This window comes from Dipteris shenzhenensis, chromosome 30, assembly GCF_047967505.1.
Source record: "Dipteris shenzhenensis isolate YYH24624 ecotype China chromosome 30, Dip_SZ_1.0, whole genome shotgun sequence".
NCBI classification, from domain to species: Eukaryota; Viridiplantae; Streptophyta; class Polypodiopsida; order Gleicheniales; family Dipteridaceae; genus Dipteris; species Dipteris shenzhenensis.
In genome coordinates this window covers 34,093,731-34,118,146 of record NC_141625.1, presented here as the reverse complement: position 1 = coordinate 34,118,146, position 24,416 = coordinate 34,093,731, and positions in this window count along the sequence as shown.

The following is a 24,416-nucleotide window of genomic DNA, read 5'->3' as shown; positions in this document are numbered from 1 at the left end:
TAGGGTAAGAGTCAGTACTCCTTATAGGGGTAGTCCCTTAGGAGGTGGGTTCCTTGGCACTTAAAGTAGGAGACCGGCGGCTAGTTGGTTTGAGTCTTATAGGAACACTCATTGGCTCGATGTGGGCCTTGCTAGGTGTAGCATTGTATGGCTAATCTTTGCTGGCAAGGTGCTCATGTCCCTAGCTTTTTGGGGGCTGGGAGCCGTTTGGTACAACAAAAGGAATTGTTATCTTGCAAAACATAGTGACTTATCTAGTAGGGTTGGTATAAGGAACCTTCATATAGGCCAAATTTATTTGCCGATGGGGCATAATTTGGTTCCTCCCACTCACTTGGGGGTTAGTCAATAATCAATTGGTTCATAAGAGTAATACAAGGCAGTGGGGGTTGAGGGCCTAAGATAGGTGGTGGCAACAATTCTCTTCGATGACTTCATGCCGATGTCAGCAAACTGTTGCAACTTCCACATGGCAGGCTCTCACAGTCAAAGGATCTTGGCTCTAATACGACTTGTCACATACCGGTTGGAGGATGCACATGTGTGGAAGAATGATGCATAAGTTGAGATGCATTGGCCCTCCAAATGGGGTGGAAAGAGTGCCCACGTGAGTGTACTTTTGCTATTGACCACTCTACTATGCTCATGCAATCCACAAACCACATATGAATGCCTAATGTCTCCTACACATAAGGAAGAGGGGAAAAGAGAGAGAAAAGGGGAGGAAATGCATGAAGCAAGAAGGGGGAAGGGGGTGAGAGGCATTCACAAAGGCAAGAGCATGAGAAACATCCTCTTGTAGATAAGGAAATCTTTTATTTCTCAAACTTGCATTCATACTTACAATGAAGAACAAAAGTCAAACTTTTTGGCTTTTATACATAACACCTTTTGAAGGGAGGGCCAACCCTACTCATCCCCACCATTCTCTCTTTTTCTCATGTTACAAGCACTTGGCCATGCCAAGGCATGATTCATTCCTATTCTAACCTTTCTTTTTCTCTATCTTTTGGGGTTTAACATTTGACAATCACGCATGTATCATAAAGGAAAATGACATTTCTTTTGAGAGAGAGAGAGAGTCGACTCATGAATATGGAAATACATTTAAGGAGCATGTACAATGCTGAGATTACAATCGTTGTAAAAGCGATCCATATATTAACAAGTCATTGTACACGTGCCAATGGGATCTTTGTTATTCTTACTCTTCATTAGAGTTTAATGTCCGACTATCACCTTGCAACCGAGTAGTGATAGTGTTTTAGGACCATCTTAGGACCCCCATAGCATCAATTGTTGCCTCAAGGGCTGCCTAAAAAGAAGTAGCCAATTAGAACAAAGGAACAAGATTATTTTTAACTTTTAGAATAGAGTAGAAACATAATGCTTCTCTATCTTTCACATGTACAAAGTCATTAGTCTTGAGTACCTATAATTATCAATTTTGATTTATCTCAATAATCCCATTATTATGGATCTCTTTGCATCAAATTGTACTTTTTCTCCTTCAAAGATCTTATTAACAGGAAGTACTTTCGCTACTCGGAGGAGCCGCTTGTGCAGTGGGAGGCCCAAAAGCAAAGGGAGGGCAATGTGAGAGGCTATATATAAGCCACAGAACCCTAAAGTTTTGAATTTCCCTCTCTTTTTCCTCTCTCCCTCTCCTGCTCCCTCTCCCTCTTCCTCCTTAGAATTCGAATGTCTCACTCTCTCTCCTCGCCATTCTCTCCCTTCTCTCTCTTAGAATTCAAACTTCCTGCTCCTTTCTCCTCTCCCCATTTGAATTCAAAATTTTTAGGGTTTCATGCTTTATATATCGCCATTCCCCTCCCGTCTCCCTCCCCTCTCACATTCCCCTTCCCTCTCCCTCCCTTCGCTTTCCCCTTCCTCTCCCCTCTCCCTCCCCCCCCCTCTCTCTCTCTCTCTTCTCCCCTCTCGTCCCCTCTTCTCCCTCTTCTTCATCTCCCCTCTTCCTCTCTCATCTCCCTCTCTTCCCTTCCGCTCGCCTTTCCCTCTCTTTTCTCCCTCTCCTCTCCCTCTTCTTCCTCTCCCCTCTCCCTCTCTTCTCTTCCCCTCCCCTCTCTCTTCTCCCTCCCCTCTCTCTTCCCTTCACCCCTCCCCATTCCAATCCAAAACACTAATTGGGTGGCCGCGGCCACCAAGCCCCTCCGCAAAAAAAAATATAAAAATAATTTAAAAAAATTATATATATATATATATATATATATATTTTACGGAGAGGCTTGGCAGCCACGATCGCCAGAGCATGTATTTGTGAGCCCCCTCCCTCTCATTCCCTTCCTCACCCCTCCCCTCCCCCCCCTCCCCTTCCTTCTTCCTTCCCTTCCCCTTCCTTTCCTCACCCCTCTCCCTTTCCCTCCCCTCCCCCTCCCCATTCCCCTCCTCTCCCCTCCCCTACCTCCCTCCCCCTCCTCTCCCCTTCCCCCTTCCTCACCCCTCTCCCTTTCCCTCCCTTCCTCACCCCTCTCCCTTTCCCTCCCTTTCCCTCCCCTTCCCTCCCCTCCCTCCCCCTCCTCTCCCCTTCCCCCTTCCTTACCCTCCCTACCCTCCCCTTCCCTTCCCCTTCACCTTACCTTCCCTCCCCTTACCACTTCCCGCCCCCCCTCTCTCTCCCTCTTTCTCTCTCTCCTTCTCTCTCTCTCCCTCCTCTTCCCTTCCCTTTCTCCTTCCCTTCCCATCCCTTCCCCATCTCTTTCCCTTCCCCCTTCCTTTTCCTCTCTTTCTTACCTCCCTCCCTTTCTCTCTTTTCCCCTCCCTCCCCTCCATCAATAGTCATCGCAGCATGAATCCCACATCGACAGGTGTCAACGAAAAGCCCTACAGTCATGCCCATGCCACATGGACAAGTGCAGTGCACTAATCCCACCATATGTATCAATGGCCTTCCATCGACGAACCAAGGACATTTACATTCCATGCATGGATGTGTAGTGTCATATGTGACTCCATATCTACCAAATTTTAGAGTTTTTAAACTCTCAAAAGGTGTTTGTTAATATCGTTATGATACCTTGAAGATTTTAGAGGACTCTTATGAGAAATTAATGTCATACATGGGCCATACATACATGCATGCATGCATACATATAATTTTTTCATACATTTAAATTACTTTTATAAATTTAAATGTAATTAAACTATCTTTTTTAAATTAAATTATTAATTTAAATTGTCATTAACTGCAACATTATAGAGAGAGATTCTAAAATTTATTATGTCAAAATGATAGTGCCAAAAAGTAAACTTTTGATTCTCGAGCAACATTTTCATAAAGTAAACTTTCCATTTGGGAAGGAGTTTTAGGATTAGTCCAAATGTAGACATATGAGTCCAAAATTAATGAAATAAGTGTTAAAAGTAAATTATGAAGCCTAATAACCTCTAATCACTCATCACCATGCACTCTAGTACTCTAATGAGCATGCAAGCCGAGTGACTGGTAATTTACTGCACTTGTAGTAATCATGCATGCAATCCCGGTGGTGGTAACTAGAAGGTGAGTAATTGTGGGCCACTGTGGTGGTTGGTAATTAATTGCTAGCCCGGTGGAATCTTAGTTGCCACCACAGGCGTGGTTGGTAATCTTAGACACCACCACCTCTAATCACTCATTACCATGCAAGGTACTATTGCCACCTTGAATTAATCAAAATTTGGGTCAACCACCTCGGTGGCTCTCACCTTAACAGTGTAGTTGGGGGCTACAAACTTAAGCCTCTGCTATTCCATTCCCTTAACTATTTCATCTTCTATCCCTCTCAACTGTTTCTTCCCTTGAACTCGAACTACAAACTCAAGCCTCCACTATTCCATTTCCTTCACTGTTTCATCTTCTATTCCTCTTGACCATTTCTATCTCCCTTGCACTCTTCCTGCAACTTTTATCCCCTCTCACAATGGACCATGCATAGTCCAAGAGCTCCTCACACAATCTTTCCTCCCCCTCTACAGCACATTGCAAGAGCCTCTCCTCCCTTGATCTTGAAATCATGACATTTGGGAGCTCCTCACTCGCTCTTCAAAAGCCCAATTTGTATGCTCTTAGCAACTTCACCAAGTTGGTACAGGAGGTGAATGTGAAGAAGGGATAAATAGCCTATCAAGGTCAGAAGATTACCATCACTGAAAGCGTGATTGAAATGTGCAAGGCATTCCTAGAGGCAATTTGCAAGCACACTTCTTCGAGAAGTAGTGGAAGGGGATTGATATTTTAGATGTATACCCCAACGCTCAGATTAGTAAAGATGGTGGAGTCAAGCTTTCTAGCTTGCCAATAGATCTCCAAGATGTGTTGAAGAAGACAATGCACTTCTATCCTGATGCGAGAGGAACCATGAAGTTTTGATAGGTTCAAGCAACAGTAGAGCAACTGAAAGGATGTGGTGTATCTTTCTGAAGGGCGATCTCCAAGAGTGTGATAAACAACCTAAAGAATTGCATGGATGTCAAATACCAATTGTCATCTTAGTCCACTGGAGTTGCAATGCACCTGATGACATCTACCATCAAATGGATTTTTGAGCAATACGATAAGAAGGTGACTTTTCTACAAGAGAAAGCCACCGATGCAGCAAAGGCAACACAACTTGACAAAATTCTTAGGGAGGGTGCAAAAGCCAAGGTAGAGCAAGCACAAGCAAGGGCCTTGTAGGTGCAAGAGCAACCTGCGGCCGCTGCAAAAATGGTTGACATGGAAAGGCATAGAAGAGAAGAAGCAGAGAAGCGCATCAAGGAGCTCTGAGATAGGCTTGAAGAAGTTAGAAGTGATGGGGACATCGCAGACAAGGAGCTAGCAATGATGTGAAAGGAGCTTGAAGATCAAAGAGCCAAAAAGGAGGGTCTTTACAAACGGCTCTGCAACATGCAGAACACATTGAACATTGAAAAAGACCAGATGATGGAGGAGCTGAAAAGGGAGAATGTAGAAATCAAAGCGGTGATGCAAGAAGTACGAGAGAGATTCAAGGCTAGGAAGGATGGGACAGAGAGCAGCCGGGGTGGAGAAGACAATGAGGCAACTCTTTAGGCTAGGAAGGATGCAAAGAGCAACCACAGTGGAGCAAGATGCAATAGCCATGGTGGGGGTTCTTTTTTCAAAACACTGTTGGAAGTTCAAAGAGTAAGCTATAGGACCTTGCAACAAGATTATGATAGGGTTGTGCACAAGATTTTGCTCTGGCTTTCGATAGTTTTGAAAAGTAGTCCGTGTGGTTGTGAGAGATTTCAAAACTAGAGTGGAAGTCTTGGAAACAGCCCATGTTGATGTTTTGGAGCAATTTAAGTAGCTTCAATAGATGCTGAGGGATTTAGATGAGGCTGTTGCACAGAGTGAGCAAAAAGTGGAGGAGATTAAAAAGAACATTTGCAGCCTTAGGATGAGGGAGGAAGGAAATAAGAAGCAACTTCATCATGTATAGAGCAAGACTGTAGTATTGACGGCCACAATAGTTAAATTAGAGGCCTATCCTGCTATGTAGTAGGGTTCAAAATGCATGGTCTGCCATACCCCCATCATAGATGGTTGCATGATCTGATGGCCTGCGTGCTACCACCCTATGCACATTTTTTGCTTTGGGGTGTTTATGCATGCAAGATCGCTATGTAGAGAATGCCATTTGCCATTGCCCTAGTCATAGACACATCAAATGTGCCTACCTGCTCTACAACTATCTACGACAAGAAAGTAGATCCTACAGCTCAAATTTTCATTTGGGCAAAAAATGCAAAAGACAAGGAGCTCAAATTGAAGAAGGCCAAGCCCGAGCTTGATTGCAAGGAAAAGGATCCTGAAGGGAGGAACCAGCCTCCTTTAGGAAAGGAGCAAGAAGGGTTAAGTATGCAACTAGGAAGCTCAAATCAAGGAAAGAGGAAGCGACTTGAAGGGAGGGGCTGGGCCCCTGAAGCAAGGAACCTACCCCCTTCAGAAAAGAAACAAGGAAAGAGCAAGGAGGGCTGAGCCTACAATCAGGGAGCTCAAAAAGGTGAACTGCTCACGGAAATGTGGAACCAGTCCCCTGAAGGAAAGGAGTTTTTGAGATGTAATCTAAAGGAAAGGATGTCAAAGAATGTAAGATCGTGCTAAACCTGGTGCAACTAGATGAGCATAAGAACTACGGAGGCTCAAAGTATACTAAACAAGACATGAGAGGGAGATAGAAGTAGACACACTCAAGATATTGCAATATATGTAATCAACAATACATGATAGGCTTCTTATATAGAGAGAGCCCTTTGAATAGTCAACACTTGTGGGATCCTCTGATCCACATCTCTCCTTGTGGATGTCCTCGATCCACATCCTCACATCATGTAGTCCACCACATCCTGGGGTGGCTACTTTAATACATTCCTATACCATACCTTAGCCTCTAGTATGTGCTCATGGCACCATATCTCAACACCTCCCCTTGGTGCCATAATCCTTTGGCTACTGCAAGGTGGTCAGATGTGAGTTACAAGATCAAATCCTCCCTTGGGTGCTTACATGGCTACTCTTTGATTTACAAATGTGTGGGCTAAAGGTGGCAAGGTTTTTTCTTCTCAATACATGTTGTTCTTGTCATTAATGATCATGGCTTGATGATGACTCCACATAGTTGACCTGCTGGTTCTTCAATCTGCAATCTTCTTCCTTGTTCCCAGCTTCTTGCAGTGGTGACAATTTGGTTTGTTCTTCAGTCTGTAGTCACTTTGATAGTGACCCATCCTTCCGCAATGGTAACACTTCGTTGATGTTTTATAGAACAATGCTTGTTCTTCATACAGGATCTAGGTGGAGGAAACTGGAAAAACATGGGGGAGGAGAAGATAGAGAGAAGCCCCAGAGATCTGAGCTCACACGACAAGGAGGTATAGGCATTGCATGCTTGTGAGAGATGTAAGGTGGCCGGTGCCCTTGTGCGACAGGTAATGGAATCCGGGCTTCGTTGCTATTACATCCAATTTCCTCATGAGTGCCACAACTAGGATATGTGCTCTTAAGGGCATAATTAAGTGAGTGATCCAAAAGAAATGTGACGTCCTTGCATTCTACCATGATTATTTGCCATCAACAATGAATTACATTATGTACATACATTAGATATGGAAGTAAATAATACATTGCAAGATTCCACTTGAAAATGAAAGCTCAATGTTGAAAATCCACAAGAAAAATAGTTTCCAAAGTATTCTATTACAAAAAATATTTACAACCATCTTTGCACAAAATTGCTTTTGATAACCAAAATTGGTGTCCATAGTAAATACAACAAAAAATCTTATCTATGGCCTAAGTTGTGGTTCTTCTCTGATCCGCCTTGCCAGCTGCATGTCTTTTGCCATGATCGTAACCCTCTTGGCATGGATTGCACACAAGTTTGTGTCCTCAAGAAGAGTTACGATCGCCACTTCTGCTGCTTCTTGAATGGCAGCCAGTGCGATTGATTGAATACGATAGTCGTCCCTCTAGGACTGCATAATCTCTTTCAACAATCGAGTGAACGGAGCTCTTGGGATTATAGGTTCATACTACTTTAATACTTTCTTATCTCTTGAACCGCCTTCCTTCCAAGCTTTCTGAGAGCTTTCTGCGGTGTCTTCTAGGGACTCCACCTCCTCCTGCACCTCCACCTCCACCTCCACCTCCACCTCCACCTCCACCTCCACCTCCACCTCCACCTCCACCTCTGCCTCCACCTCGCCTACTGTGAGCTTTGCCTTTTCCTTTTACTGTGTGATGCAATTCTGGAAAAGATTTTCCACCCTGTCTAGAATGTGGAAAGTCCGGAGTAGCGTTGTGCCATGCAAGTCATCATTGTTTGCTCTCCATTTGTGCCCTTTGTTGTTGAGCCAATAGAATTCGCATTTGCCTAGCATCTTCTTGTCCTCTAGCCCATTCTTCCAATCTGTGTCTTTTGCGCTCTTGTTCTTCTGGTCTGCTTTCTAGCTCTTTAGGTGCCTCGGGCTAGACTCTGAAGATTGGATTGCTCCCCATGATCTTCTTCATCATCATCTGTTTGCTCATTGGTTTCTGTCCTCTCCTCCTCCTCCTCCTCTCCTCCTGCAGCCTCCTCTGTCTTCTCTCTTCGATCATTGCATTGTATGCATCGGGAGGGATTGTGAGCTTTGTTCTGGAATCGGTCTTCCAGTCTACTTTGTTCTTGCCATGTTGGGGATGGTGGGGCTATGGGAAATGTGACGGTAGGAAGGAATGTACTAGTATGAGAGAGTACTGGTGGTACTGAGAAAATGAAGGTATTTGTATATGTATAGAGCTATATTTATTTTGTGCATCATTATTACTTAGCCCCCCCCTCTTCCCCCTTTACCCCCCTCAACCCCTCCCCCCCCCCCCCCCCCCCCCCCCCCCTATTTGTCATCGTCCCCTTGGGGGTTAACCTCACAAAATTTAAGTGTGCCAAGTGCATTGTAAAGAAGTGATATTTATCAAAAAATTTACTTAGTTCATTAAAACATTGGGTTTTTTCATTCAACTTCAGGAAAAAATTATGTAAAGAGGAGGGGTGTTTGTTTTGGGAAAAAAAACTTATTTAAGGGGTTTGAAATTCCCCTTGAACTTTCATGAGGTTGCTCCCCCAACCTTTTCTCATCGCCCGCCCTTGTTGTGTCCACAATTATAAAATTCAATGCTTGTTTTTAAAAAAAAGAGCCAATTAATCAAATGTCCACAAGAAATATTGAAGTGCAATTTTAATTAACATCAAAGTACATTTGGTTTAGCAATCCAACGCTTTCCAACATGACTTCTGGTTGCTATCCAACTTCTATGTTTTTGGGAAGCTTGTGAAGATATCCAGTTGCTATCCAACTTCTATGTTTTTGGAAAGCTTGTGAAGATATCCATGAATGCCTACTTTTACTCATTTGAGTTCAACGAACTGCTTGGGCTAACTCCGTTTGCAAAGCTTTATTGCTTGCATAGGAGGACCCGACTATACCACGATAGAACCACTCAAACATCTCATGAAGAGCATTACTTCCATTAATCCCCCCTCCATGTCACGTACTCTTGAAATAAGTACCTTGAGCTCTATAATGAGACTTTTCCATCCCTTGGACACTCCAAGCATTCAAGGAACCATATTGGCAAAGAAACCATGGACCATGAGCATAAAGAATGTGCTACATACATAGAAAAAACACATGAGGTAAACAAGAATAAATTGATTGCAATTAAAAATTTGAAAATAGCAAAGAGAGAGCAAAGACTAAACACACCATGTAGTGAGTAATGTGTGATTCACCCCATCCATCTACCATGGTTTCAATGAACTCTTTCACGATGACTTTATATAGTTGCACATCATCATTGTCTATGGAAGGCTTCCTCAAGATCTTTACTAGAGTATCCAATTCTTTCCAAACACGTATTCTCAAGGTTCTGACATGAGGATCAGCTTCCAAATTAGTCGTGCAATCACATAACTTTTTCCAATAATTCCAATGTAGATTTAATCAATGTTTTCTATGATTGGACAAAAACCTTCGTGCCTTAAAGCCTCCCATGGACACTTTATTTGGAAGATTTCTTGATTTTCCTCACAATTTTTTGTCTTTGATTAGCTTTACATTCCCCCCATGTAGACCCACGCTCGAGAGTAAAGCGTCGACCCTTGCTATACATGATGCCGCTCTCTCCTCCGGTTTCATGTTCCATGCATATACAATGTGCAAGTAAAGCAATTTATCAATGAGCCGCATCTCCACATGTAACACACAGAAATGCACTCTTTGTAATGGAATGTTTGAAATTGGATCATGATTTTTTATTGTTTTGATCTCTGTTGGGTGCAACATCCTGATTGCAGCTCATTCCTCCATTGCTCCAATACATTTGTTTGTTAGCCTCATCATCTGTGATGTCAATCATTACACCTTTAGCATTCCCAAAGTCTTTTCCTCTTTTTACTTGCTCTTTCCCTCTATGTATTCCTATGTTACTACCTTGAGTTTGGTGTGAGTGCATACAATAAAGAAACGGATATGTCGCATTTGCACTCAATTCCATTCCAAACATACACTTCAATGTCTTGAGATCTCCTGCCATGTGCCATTCAACTTTAAATGATCCAAACCCTTCAACTTGTAGCAACTCTCATTTTGTTTGCACATCTATGACACTTGGAATTGGAGATCTATCAAATACCCAATTCAAGAATGAGTGTGTCTCTTTAGGAAGTTCAAACGCAGCAAGCCACCAAATGTGCTTTTCCGATTGCACACTAAAATCTTCCCTAATTTCCTTATCTTTGGCATGTCCGAGGGCTTTATTCAAAGTAATACTAACCCTCTCTAACTTGTGGCCTTTTACAACCTCACACTCATCCAATTTGATAACGAATACTAACTTTCCTTCACAATCTGAAAGATTAAAGATTTACATGATTAGAAAAGATTTCATTAAAAGTTCAAGCTCTCTAAACAATATAATTTTAACATACCCCATGCTTTCATGTTGTAAAACTCCACCATTGCAGCTTGGACCCTACGTACATCCAAAAAAATATTATTATGCTCTGTGTACTCAAAGGTTCTTGGTCCTTGCTTTGCCCCTTTGGTAGTTGGTCCTCCTTTGTTTTTGCTATGTTGGACATTTGTCTTGTTTGTGCCTTCCAACGTCATGCTTTCTGAGATGTGTATAAATCCACCCAACAAATCTTGAACAGTAGAATTTGTTTCTTTCCTTCCATTTCTAATGTATACTGGTCTCGGCAATAGAGGGTTCTTAACGCCTTGACCTCGAAGTGCATTTACAAAGACATTATACACAGCTAAGTACCCTTGCCGACGACTAATGCCAGCAGCATCACATGCATCGGCAACTTCCGATGGATCTACAAGATTCTCTAAATCACTTGCAACCTCTTGTAATATTGCATGTCGCAATGCACGTGCCGACGAGGGTCCCTAAGAATAGAAATGAATTCTTTCTTCTTAATTACACTCTTTACAGCACAAAGTTTGTTAGAGGAATTTCTTCCAATAACTAACATTCCCAAAAAAATTCCCTTTTTTCTAATTTCCTCAATGTTACATTGGCCCTCTCGGCATTGGTTGAGAGCTATTTTCATTTTGGCCAAAAGTCCCCAAAATGAGCTCCCTTTTTTCCTAATGTAAGTTGCAAAATGATAATAATACCATGGGGTTTAACTATCTTGGACATGTATCTAAAAGGTTAATTTGATAAACTTACTACTAATGCAAGGGTCAAATAATTTCCTTTCTTAATATTAAAATTTCAAAAATTTTCCCAATTGACTTGAAAATTCCCTTCATGTTTGTTTCCTTCTATATGAACTTTCTAGATATCTTTTCAACCCACATCATACATCTTTGTTTCTTCTATATGAACTTTCTAGATGAGTTTCTTCTATGTGAACTTTCTAGATGTATCTTTTCAACCCACATTGTAGGGTTATATATCTATGGGTGCACATCTTGGGAATAATGCTAACACATGTTTGGGGTCTTCTAACAACATATTGAATATCTGTGACAATACTTGGCAATCTTTTTCACTATAAGGCTATTCATTGGATTCCAAAATGTTCCAATTTAGCACTAGTCTTAATGTGTGGTGGTATGCATAACCTTCATGGTAAAGTCATTCCCATTGGTTGAAATGAGTTTTTGCTACAAGTATTTAGACTATGAAATGATCTTTAAAAATTAAATTTTATGAAAAAGTTGACAAACATTCACATCATACAAAGGCTATTGGTTGTGTTGTTTAAAAAATATGCATTCTATTCTTTCAAGATGTACATGGTGCATTAGAAATCTTCAAACGTGGAGATATAATATAAAATATGTATTGGTATGAGTTCTTTAAAAATGTATAGAAATCTTCAAATGTGGAGATATAGTATGTGGTTTTCTAGATCTAGTTGAATTATTTAGATCATATATGGTGGAGGTAAATTATATACTAGAACCTCATTTATCATCTTCATCTATATGATAGCATACAATATTGTAAGCTATAGTAGGAATGCTTAAATAGTGATATTAAAAATTTGGTACTAAATAGACTAGAGATACTCCCGGCTATGTTTCATATATTTATGAGCCTATGTGCTTCTAATACATGTGTAAAGGCCTTCCGAAAAAGTAACAATGCCTTTTCATTTTCATTTTGTACTCGGGAGTCATAATTGACCCATGTAAGGATTCATCATTAAAAAATCATGTATAAAAAGCTAGTCTATAAAGAAAAAACGCTTGCGTATAAATTTCCATATAAAAATATATCCCATTTTTCTATACAAGCTAGCTTTTTTTTACATGTAGTAACACATATATATCTTTCATATGCTATGTAGGCACCACAGAGCACTATACTGCCTATATTATTTGGTGCTTCAGTAATTGTGGAAATCCATCATCCTCGAGCCTTATCTGACTGTAGAAATTGGCGATGAAATCCTCTGCTTTCCTGTTGAGTTCCTCCAGCGTCATACCTAGGGCTTCGGCATCGACGTAATTCTCTGGGTGGCCCATATCTATGTCAGGCTCAGTATGTGTTGTTTGCATGGAGGATGACCAAACAGGCATGATGGGAGCTGGATCGGCATCTGCATGATGTTGTGACTGCACGGAGGCGGAGCAAACAAATGTGGGGGTCGGCACAGGGAGATGAGCTGCGAGATGAACGTTACCAGAGTGTGTTTGCATGGAGGCTGAGAAGACAGACGTGGGAGATGGCGCAAGGTGACGATGTGCAGGATTATGAGGAGATTGTGTTGCCAGGGCGGAGTCGCACACAGATGTGAGAGCTGAAGCAATGCGAGACGCAGGGGCAGCAGCAGTGGAGGTTAGTAGAGCGTCGCGTCTCTGCTGGCAGATGCCCATGAAGGATCGAGTGCTATAGACTTCATAAGACGATCCCTTACCCGAAACATTGACCGCCTCTGCTGATGCTTGCAACGAAATCGGCGACCTTCCCCGTGACGATCTTGTCAAGCTTTTCAGCTCCCAGGCCGCTGCTGCAGAAGCTGGCGTTGTCTCGTTGTAATAACCTGAAGAGTCTTCGTCGTGCAAAGGAGGAGAATCAGCTACAATGACCCGGTCTACATTGCCATTAGCTCGCAGAATGTTTCCCGTTGCTCTGCAATCAGCATCTACATGCTTCAACGTTGCTTCCGCAATCTGCCCACTCGAATGCAGAGGATCCTGGTCGAGACGGCTACTTAGAGCTATCATCACTATGATCAAATTTAGGACCAAGAAGAGAAAAGGTGGAGTAAGGAAGCTGGACAGGACCATCCAGACACGAGCTACCGTCTCGAAGCATAAATGATGGACTTGTTGGAATGTAAAAGTGAAGAACAAAGGCAACAGGATAGTTGAAATGATGATCAGAGACTGCCAGTTTCCCCTCAGATTTTCTAATGCGCTCGGCAATCTACTCTTTAGGGAATTGTCGAAACCCATGTCTAATTAACCGGCTGATGTTAAGTATCTCTTGGGACGTGACTAGTCCGTTCATAAACCTAGAGGAGGGCACCAGACGTCGTTATAGTGAGAAGAATGGTCAAGGTCGATACGATACCAATGGACTCAAGCTGCTCGGAGTGTACACCACACAGGAAAAGCAGCTTAGAGCATTGATCAAGCCTTGAACTTTCAATATCGCCATAACTATGACGAGGTCGCAGATATTCACTAAAGATGGGCCTCTAATTTGAGACAAGCATTCGGTAGCGAGGAACACAAAGACGAGTTGAACAGAAGCTGGCAGAACCTTGAAGAGACTGAATAAAATTTGAGTGTGGCTAGAAGGAGAAGAGATATCTAATAAGTGATCCTGAGACTGATGGACAATGTCCCATGCGATATGAGAACTCGCCATAGGGAGCTCAAGAGACGGAGGAGTTGCTTATAAGCGTGAAGCCTGAGGTGAACATTCCTGTTTAAACGACTACTGTGAAGGATGAATCAAGCTACAGACGTTTACAGTATTGAAGTATTCGCGTCAGTTGCCTGTGCAAGTTTACGAAGCATATGAATATATCTAGAGCAAACATCGTCACATAAGATCAATACTTATAATCTAAACAAGACGAAGTAAACAGATTGATCAAAACCACCGTGGGCCAATTCATAAATTCTACGACGTCATACAGGCCCTGCCGGATCGATCAGCGACTTACCTTCATCATAAAACATGAAGATGAATCGGACGAAATCCTCTGATCGTAGTCGGCCTGTCAAAGGGTAACGCATTCAGCTGCACGGTGGTCGTCGGCGTTAAACCAGTTCATATCAACTTACATTCCCAACAAGCATCGATGACGATATGCAGTCGTAGCTGTTGAAGTCTCCTCGATCACCAATCTGACTATTCCGTCTCGAGATCTGCGACTAAATCTTCATGGCTAATAAGAACAAGCGATGCTGCAAAAAGGTGGCAAAGATTATGTAAAGATTATGAGATGGGTCAAACGGTCTTCCAATGAATGGAGCGATGGAGCGCCCAGAAATCAATGGGGTGCGGGCAGCGAAGCCCACAAAGCATAAAACAAAGAACGCAAACGAGCGAGGCACGTCCCGTGGGGCGAAGCTTTCCTTGTCATGTCGCAAATTCCAAGACGGAGACATGGCGATGCTGTGATTGTTGGCAAGTTACCAGACAAGAGTCCGCCATAGCTCTCGGGACGGTGTGAGGCCGTGGTAGCTTTAAGCCTGTTTTTGTGGGAGTTTCTTGCTTTCTGTTTCATCAACTCCACTGAGCTGCAGGAACTTGGAATTGAAATGGGTGGTGCGTGTCGCTAGCATCTTTTTGAATGGCTCGTAGTGAAGCCGCATAAGAGGGACTTTGCTTCCTTACACAAGGATTCCTCACATGCTTTCTCCTTGGCATTGTTTACACAAAACATTTTTCTTAACACATACAAAAGCTTTAGAGTTGAACATTTTAACAGTTTTTAGAGGTAGTGCTTTAGTGGAGGAAGGTTTTTATAGAGCACTTATAGTGGAGGCAGATTTTTAGAGGTAATGCTATAGTGGAGGATTGAAACTTGTTTTCCAAGTGTAATTTTTTAATCTCTAGAAAATCATTTGAATGGTTAGTAGTGACGTCCTCCCCCTTTTTAATTTCACATGAAAGGGACTTTGCTTCCTCAACTCAAGGCTTCCCCACATGCTTTGTCGTTAGCATTGTTCACAAAAAACATTTTTCTTACCACATACCAAAACCTTGAAGCTCAACACTTTAAGTGTTTTTAGAGGTAGTCCTAGTGCTATAGTGGAGGATTGAAACTCGTCTTGTGAATTTCCAAGTTTCTTTATTTTTTAATTATTAACTTGTGTGTTTCTAATTACCATTTATAGAAACGATCCTATAAAAATTGCCTTTTAATAGTGCAATGCCCTCTAGAAAATCATTTGCTTTCTCACACGAGCAATCACATGTGACAAGTGCCAGACCCGTGGTAGCAGAACCTCTTGCACGCGTCGACAGTCCAATGTCAAGTGACTATAATATTTAAATATCCTTTCGACTATTTACTTCTGGTTTTTTGCGAGAATTCCAGCCCAACATCAACTGATAAGTTTGTATGTGACCTTATTGGACATGCAGCCTTAGTGCGACTGACAATATCTTCACGATTATCGAAGAAAAAGTTGGAGAGGGAGCATGAATGTTTCTGGAGATGCAAACTCCAAAACACAAATATGAGCAGCTTGTAACTTGAAATGTATAACAATATGTTGATGCTTATAACAACACAATTTATCAAATTATTATTGTGAAGAGGCTGAAGTATTTGACATCGAATTGTCATACTTTGAAGTAAATTTGTAAATAATGCAATGCTATTATCACGCACTTCACGAAACATGTGCGATTGAAGTAATTAACATGGATGTCTAAATAATGCAATGCTATATCATGCGACATATTATGTCAAATTATCATTATGCAATTGTTTAAGTAATTAATGTGGATGCATTGGGATATGGGTTGCACGATTATCATGCTATGAAGTGGAATTGTGAATAATGCAATGCTATTATCACACGATTCACAAACATGTTGCAAAATTAGTTTCACCATATGCAACATAAACTTTGAAGGCTATCGTCAATTAAAAAGGAGGTTTATGATTCCCCAAAACACTACACAACAGTAATAAGACACCGCACTATGAGGATGTTTACCGTGTTGCCAAATTAGTTTCACCATATGCAACATACACAGCTTAAAAGACTATCGTCAATTAAAAAGAAGATTTACAATTCCCCAAAACACTATGTTGGTCATCAATAGACCCCAAAATGATAGCAACAATGGATTCAGCTCTTGGCCCCTTGATACTCCCACCATTGGGGATCTAAAATATGACCAGCATAGTGAAGGTCATTGTGAGAATGATTCCATCACTTTCTTCTGCAAAGTGGCACGATGATCGGCGCTATAGCCACCACCGTTACTTGTGGATCTTCTATTTTCTTGCAATAGGTCTTGCTTAGCAGTCCACGAAGCTATGTTAGCACTAGCCAAACTTGGACCTTTCAGGTCTAGTTTTCGAATGGCAGACCATACCGACATCATTGCATCGGCCGCATCAACTATTTTCTTCCAAAATCCAACATTTTCACTGATTTGCCTCATCTTCGTGAATTCGTTACGAGCATTTTGTGAAGTTGACTAAGCTATCCCATCGCTAGCTTCTACATCGAATAATGTCTCCATTAGAACTCCTTATAGCTTGAGCAAATGGTCCAACATTATATAGTTTGTTTTGAAACATGTTTCGCGAGGTTTCAAAAACTGTAGTGGATGTTCAACATGTTGGTGGTTTGTGAATATGCCCAATAATCTCTCATGGTTAAGGAAACACAACACCAATCTTCGTCCTTCATCTACAGTGGCTTTGAACTACAGGGTCTCTGCTAATTTATACCAATCCTCAAGCACAAGGTCAAGGAAATGGTAAGAGCACGGCGATGTCCAAATGGTTGGATATTTTTTATTTATAATTCTTCCAACTTTCCTACAATTCTTCGCATTGTCAGTGATTATCTAAACAACATTATGCTACCCAACATCCAGAATTACTACCTCCAATTGTTTAGCAATGTATTCACCTATCTTGGCATGGCCACTTGTGTCAATGGATTGACGAAAAGCCTCTCTCTTAAATGTCACGACCATGATATTGATCAGAGGCCTCTTGGGGACATTTTTCCATCCATCACTAACAATAGTGCATCTTGTTCTCTCAATACCATCATATACTATGCTTGTTAAGGAGAAAGAAAATCTTGGTGGTGACCCTTTGTTTGGCCAGAGGGACTCTATGGCAACACCCTCGAATCCCACAGCTGTCAAGGTTCTTCTTTCCCCAACTGACAAGCAACAAGTACAGTAGGCAGTTTAGTCCCTCCAGGACAAGGTGCTCGTGGGCAAATTTGTGGGCCTCATGCCTACACAAAGACTATTGGGGTAAAGGGCAGTGTGCCCGCCCACTTGTACAGTGCCCGTGTATACTCATATATATATGATAGAGGAATAAATTGGAGTAGCTTTTGCTCCACCATATACGGTGTCTCTTATCCCTTCCTGAGTGCTCCCTCTTTCCCCACAACTGGTATCAGAGCCAAGGAGAGCTTGGTGAGAGCATGGTGAGAGCTTGGTGAGAGCTTGGTGAGTGTGGCCAACAAGGTCAGAGAGGAGCAACCCGGTGGGAGCTTCAGGAAGAACTAAGAGAATTGACAGGAGTTTGGCTTGCCGAGTCACTATTTGCTCATTGCTATGCTTGTGGTCGATGTTCGTGGTGTTGGAGTTATCGAAGGCATTTGGACACGCCTTGGAGCTGGTCATCATTGAGCTGGGCATTGCTAGCCAGCACTATGTTAATGGAGTGGTGCTCTGGCATGTGCAGCTTGTTGTGTATGGCATCGGTTGATTGAATCTTTGCCGAAGTGGAAGTTGAGTCATAGGGATTGTAGGTCATTGCGGAGCCTCTTTGCCTTACTATGTCGATGGAGGAGCCAAGAGCTGCTGCATATATGTTGGAGGAGCAGGAGTTCATCTTGCATGTAGCTTTGGTTAAGAGTCCGATTGCTAGAGGCACTACAAGTGGTGAGATTTCATTGTTGGAGCGGTGTGTTATGGCGTGTGGGAAACTATCTATGCATATGAAGTGCCTATGGACCATTGCTATAGTCCGATGGACTCTGTGAAGTTGTGTGTCTTTGTTCAGTCTATGAAAGAGCAGCTTGCAGTGTTGAGGTTGGTTGGCTATTGCATTGCAAAGAAATGGTTTCTCAAGTGTGTTGTTGTCATAGATGATGCCTCGATTGGAGCTATTGTGTACATACGTTGTAGGGTCACTTTTGGTTTGTATGCAAAGATGCACATTGTAGATAGTAGTTTGTTTGGGCTCTGTGCTGAGAAGCCGCCTTAGAAGTCATGGCTTAGATGCCTTAGGTGCATACTCATTGGAGGCTCTGAAGTAATTGCAATTCACTAGTCGACATCGTTGTTGTCAAAGGAAGGAGGCCTTAGATGGGTTGTAGATTCCTTAAGGGCTACCGGGGTGGGAATAGTTCTCAAAGTCTATTCCTTTCAAGAGATGTTCCCTCTCAAGAGCAAGTGACTACATTTTTGACAGCAAGTATTTGCAAATCTATAAGGATTTAGGCTCGGTGCCTAGCAAAGGAGTGTGAGAACTTTGGAAGGGCTATGTTTTCTCTATTGACAGCTCGGTCATCCGAGTCTATGGTACAGAGTTATTTACTATCCAAAATAGGGACAATTCAATGATCGCTGTGTAGACAGTCATTTTGCATACTGTATATCTTTTCACCTATGCAAAATTTGCCTCTATGTTCAACTAGAGAGTTGTAGATCCTTCAAAACACTACAACTTTGCTATGGATGCAAGTTGATCCAACTTTTGGGTCAAAAGATATTTTTGTTTAAAAATAATGACAACACAAATACAGTGCCATTTTTCTTTTGCATTCCCTTGCATTCTTATCGAATGTACGATCGCTCCCGAGCCATTCTCTCCCTTGTCACAAGGTTGGGTCTCTCTTATCTAATATGCTAGTATGTGCATAACTTCTTGCAGGTGTCACGAGGCTATAGCGGATGCATGATATTGCCACTTATTTTGATGCCTATGCTCAGAAGTTGGATGCACAAATGCTATAGTGGTACATGCCATTTGGATGCCATTTTGGTTGTTAATTGACACATTTTAGATGCATGATTCCTCACATGATGTGAGAGGTCTCAAGGTTGAGCAGAAAATACAGCTTTGGTAGCATTTGTGAGGAGGAATACCTCTTTCTTGTTTGGCACATTCTGTTTGTCACCTCTCAGTTGTGCTTTATACCCAAGCTATGGTTTGACAATTGTCTTGATGCTGAGTTTAGTGACATTGATAGTCGCTTTGCATTGATTTGTTGGGCTGATTTACATCTTTTGGACAACTTTGATCCTTCAGTTTTATACTAACTTTTCGTAGAGGAGACTCTGACAGACTTATGACACGCATTTAGTACACTTTTATGCATGAAAGTGGATACATGTTTGAGTTGGTTTGTGCTCATTGACTTGAGGATACTTGATGTATGCCTATAGTATTTCTCATGATGTCACTGTTGAGATATCGAGCTCCACTCGTGATATGCCAGGGTGACCGTTGTGCATTTATGTCATCGACTTGTTAGCTGCAGATGCGGTTGGTACACCGCCCATGAATAATAGCTGGATGACAGCTATCCTTATGTACTCTAGTTCATGGCTCAGTTAGTATGCCACCTTAGTTAGTTGAGTTTGGTTTGAGACCCACATATAGGGTTCTTCTATTTCTTTGTACTAGAGTTCTTTTGGCTTTCACAACTAAGAAGAGGAAAACTGTTTTCAGCCTCCACCTTTGTGTGTATTAACCATTGTGTATGTGAGAAAGCTACAAGTAAGACTCCTTCCTTCGCTCCCACTATCTTCACACGGTATCAGAGCATGGTTTGTGGTAAGGAGCTCAAGAAAGCAAACCAAGTTTGTGGTGTCCTGGTAAGAGGACCAGTGTTGCTTTCCTTTTTCGAGTTTGGGAGCAAATCTCTGCAGATAGCACAGCCAAAAAGTGCAAGAGTGCATTATCTCAGATTGAGACGCCCTTCGCAGTGTGGCGAGAGGGCGGTATATGCCATTTTGGGGCCCGTTTTGGAGGCCATTTCGGGGCCCGTTTTGGAGGCGAAAGTTCCTCACAAGCAGTGAGAAAAAGGCCCTATTTTAGTTGTGCAACCACTGCTCTGCAGGTCAGTGAAAAGTTGCCACAAAAATTGCATCGTATGCCTGTGCACAGAGATATTGGGAGTTATAGAATCATCCTTATTGCCTGTTCATGCAAAATCGTCACTAGGAAGTGACTGTGTGGTCAAATACCACTTTCGTCAGTTTTGCAGATTTGCCCTTGTGAGGCAAAAGCTGTGTTTTTTGTAGTGACAGAATATTTTGGAGTGTTCTGTAATGGCATCTAATTCTCTTTCACAGATTGTTACTGAAAAGCTTGATAAGTATAACTTCCAAGCATGGAAGTTTAGAATGACGAATTTCCTTATGGGAAAAGGCTATTGGGATTTCATTACAGGAAATGAAGAAGAACCATTTCTTCCTAATGCTCCCAATCAACAGGAAATGCAAGCATTTAAAGGATGGCATGAGAGAGCCAAAAAAGTTATGTACTGGTTGTCTATCAGTATTTCAGATTCTATGATTGTGCATATTCAAGATGCAAGTACACCAAAGGTGGCATGCGATACTTTGGCAAAAATGTACAGCACAAATATGCAAGCCAGGAAAATGCAGCTCAAGCAGAAGTTGCACAATGTGCAGAGAGAAAATATGAGCATCAATGACTACCACATGAAGGTGAAGAAAATTGCAGATGCACTTGCTTCCATTGGGTCGCCAGTGGAAGATGATGATTTAGTTTCTGTGACCTTGAATGGTCTAGGAAAGGATTATGCACAGTTCTCGACATCCATTGCCATCCGTGGAAAATTTCTTGATTTTGAGGAGTTGTTTGCTCTTTTGATTTCTGAATAGCAGAGAAATGGTGGTGCATCTTCTTCAAGAGAAACTTCAAAAACTGTCTTCTACTCAAATGCTGGAAGAGGTAGAGGCAGAGGTAGAGCAGGCCGATCTAGAGGCCATGGTAGAAATTAGAATATGCAGCAAACTCACGAAAACCAGTCCTATGGAGGAGGACGTGGTAACTCTAGAGGTGGGGGGAGCCAAAGAGGTCGTGGTGGATGGCAGAGAGGCCAAAATGCAAACAGCAATGTTGAATGCTATTACTGTGGTAAAATGGGTTATATGCCTAAAGACTGCTATAAAAAGTACAATGACATCATGAATGGAAAATTGCAGCAAGGGAATTATGCATCTTCTAGTAGACAAGGTGATGAGAAAATGAGCATCTGTTTATGGTGCAGCACATGACCAATTCTGTGACAAGTGCAGAAGAAAGCAATGATGTGTGGTATGTTGACTCAGTGCATCAAACCACATGACAGGTCATGCAGAATGGATGCAGGATGTAAGGAAAATGGAAAGACCAGGATTTGTGGAGATTGGTGATGATATTGCACATCATATTGTGCATATTGGTAAAATTCCTTTGTCTATGCAGGATGGGAAAAAGTAATACCTATTTGATGTATTTCATGTCCCGAATATCACCAAGAACCTAGTTTTTGTTGGTCAAATGGTTGAGTAGGGCTTGTAGGTTAGATTTAATCCTCATGGATGCTTTGTTGAGGATATGAAAAATAACAGGCGCTCGATGGCAAAAGGAAAGAAGAAGGGCAGGATGTTTACATTGGATGTGAACATGCCTGAATTGAGTGCAACAATGTTTGCACATGGGACTGGTGTAGTTGCAGATATTGATATCTGGCATAAACGCATTGGTCATGTTAATGTACAATGACTTAAATCAATGCAGGCCCAAAATATTGTTGTAGGATTGCCTAAATTCAAGGTTACAGAAATGCGTAAGATATGTGAAGCCTATCAATTTGGAAAACAGGCAAGGAAACCATTTCCTAGACATGTTCAAGAGAGTAAGAAGCCATTGGAATTAATCCACTCTAATGTGTGGACTACTAAAGCTGCATCTATTAGAGGCTATCATTATTTTGTCACTTTTATTGATGACTACAGCAGAAAATTTTGGGTGTATTTCATGAAAAAGAAAAGTGAAGTGTTTGGGCATTTCAAAGCTTTTAAAGCTATGGTTGAAAAAGAAACAGGCCTGCAAATAAAATGCCTAAGGTCAGATGGAGGGGGAGAGTACCTCTCAAATGAGTTTGCAAGGTTCCTGTAGGAGCATGGCATAAAGCAGCAATATTCATGCAGTCATACCCCATAGCAAAATGGACTTGCAGAAAGGAAAAATAGGCATATTGGAGAGGTATCTCAGGCCATGCTAAATGAAAAAGACCTACCAGATTATTATTGGGCTGAAGCAGTTGCTACAATAGTTTACATAATGAACAGGACTCCCTGTGCAGCAATACATGGCATGATGCCAGAGGAGTATACTGGTAGGAAACCATATATTTCTCATTTGAAAATTTTTGGTTGCATTGCCTATGTTCATGTGCCAGATGAGTTGAGGTCCAAGTTGGATCCAAAAGCTGAGAAGTGCATCTTTATTGGTTATTCTCTATAGCAAAAAGGGTATAGATGCTATAACCCTTCTATTCGTAAGTTTACAATGAGCAGAGATGTTGTTTTTGATGAGATGAGCAGCTGGTATAAACCAGTAAATGTGATTGATGATGTAAATGCACAAAATGGTAATGCTGCACAGAATTCACAGTAGCAATCACAAAATATTAGTGGACCTGCAGTGTCCTCTAGTAGTGGTTCACATACTTCACCATGGACAGGCAGATTGAGATCAGGAGAATCTCCTCAAAGCAATGCAAATAGTGGTATGTAGGTATCACAAAAAGGAAAAGAGAAGGTAGATCAGCCCATGATTGATGTGAATGCAGGTCATTCTTATGTGGATGGTGAATCCAGTGGCTCAAAAGAGAGCATTGATGATGAGTTGGGTATTCCTTTGGTTGTTACACCTAGAGTAAGAAAGACCAGGGATGTTTTGAGAGCACCTAGAAGTGATCCTATTTTCTGCAGGACTACCAGAGCTAGGTATCCTGTGGATAGGCTAAAATATGATGGATTTACAGCCATTCACTATGCCTATATGGTCAAAGTGATACATGAACCAGAACCCACTTCTTTTGAGCAAGCCATGGGAAAAGAAAAATGGGAGAAAGCCATGGATGAAGAAATGGATGCCTTGGAAGCAAATGCTACATGGGAATTGGTGCCTTTACCTAAAGACAAGAATGCAATTGGCTATAAGTGGGTTTATAAGGTGAAGCACAATGCAGATGGTTCTGTGAATAGATACAAGTTAAGATTAGTTGTCAAGGGGTATGGATAGACATATGGCATTGATTATGAAGAAACATTTAGTCCGGTTGCAAGGATGGCAACTGTAAGAGCAGTCATTGCTATGGCTGCATCAAAGGGATGGTCTTTACATCAGATGGATGTAAAGAATGCCTTCTTGCATGGTGATTTGCAAGAAGAGTTCTTTATGGAGTAGCCACCAGGTTATGTTCATGCTATTCATCCTGAGTTTGTTTGCAAGTTGAAGAAAGCCTTGTATGGCTTGAAGGAAGCACCTAGAGCATGGTCTAACAAGATAGGACAGTATCTTGTCACTATTGGCTTTCAGATTTCCAAGGCAGATTTCTCACTTTATGTGAGAAAAACAGAGAAAGGTATTATGTTGCTTGTCATTTATGTTGATGATTTGATCATCACAGGTGATAGTGATGAAGATATCCTTCATGTGAAAATGCTATTGAAGCAGAAGTTTGAGATGAAGGATTTGGGAGAGCTGCGTTATTTCTTGGGCATTGAGGTGATTAGATCACCAAGTGGGATACGGCTCTTGCAGAGGCAATATGGATTCGACATGCTGTCCAAATATGGGATGACAGGCTGTAAGCCTACTTCAGTTCCTTTGGAGAAGAATGTGAAGCTGAGCGCAGATGCAGGTGAGCTTCTGGAGGACCCTACTATGTACAGACACATAGTAGGAAGTTTGATTTATATGACTATTACCAGACCAGACTTGAGCTATGATGTTGGATTGGTAAGTCAGTTTATGCAGGCTCCAAGGAAACCGCATTTGGATGCGGTTAGACGCATACTCAGGTATGTGAAGTCCACATTGTAGTATGGACTATTTTATGAAACTGGGGTTCAGATATAGTTGCATGGATACATTGATGCTGATTGGGCTAGTAGTATTTCTTATAGATGATCTACCAGTGGATATGTGTTC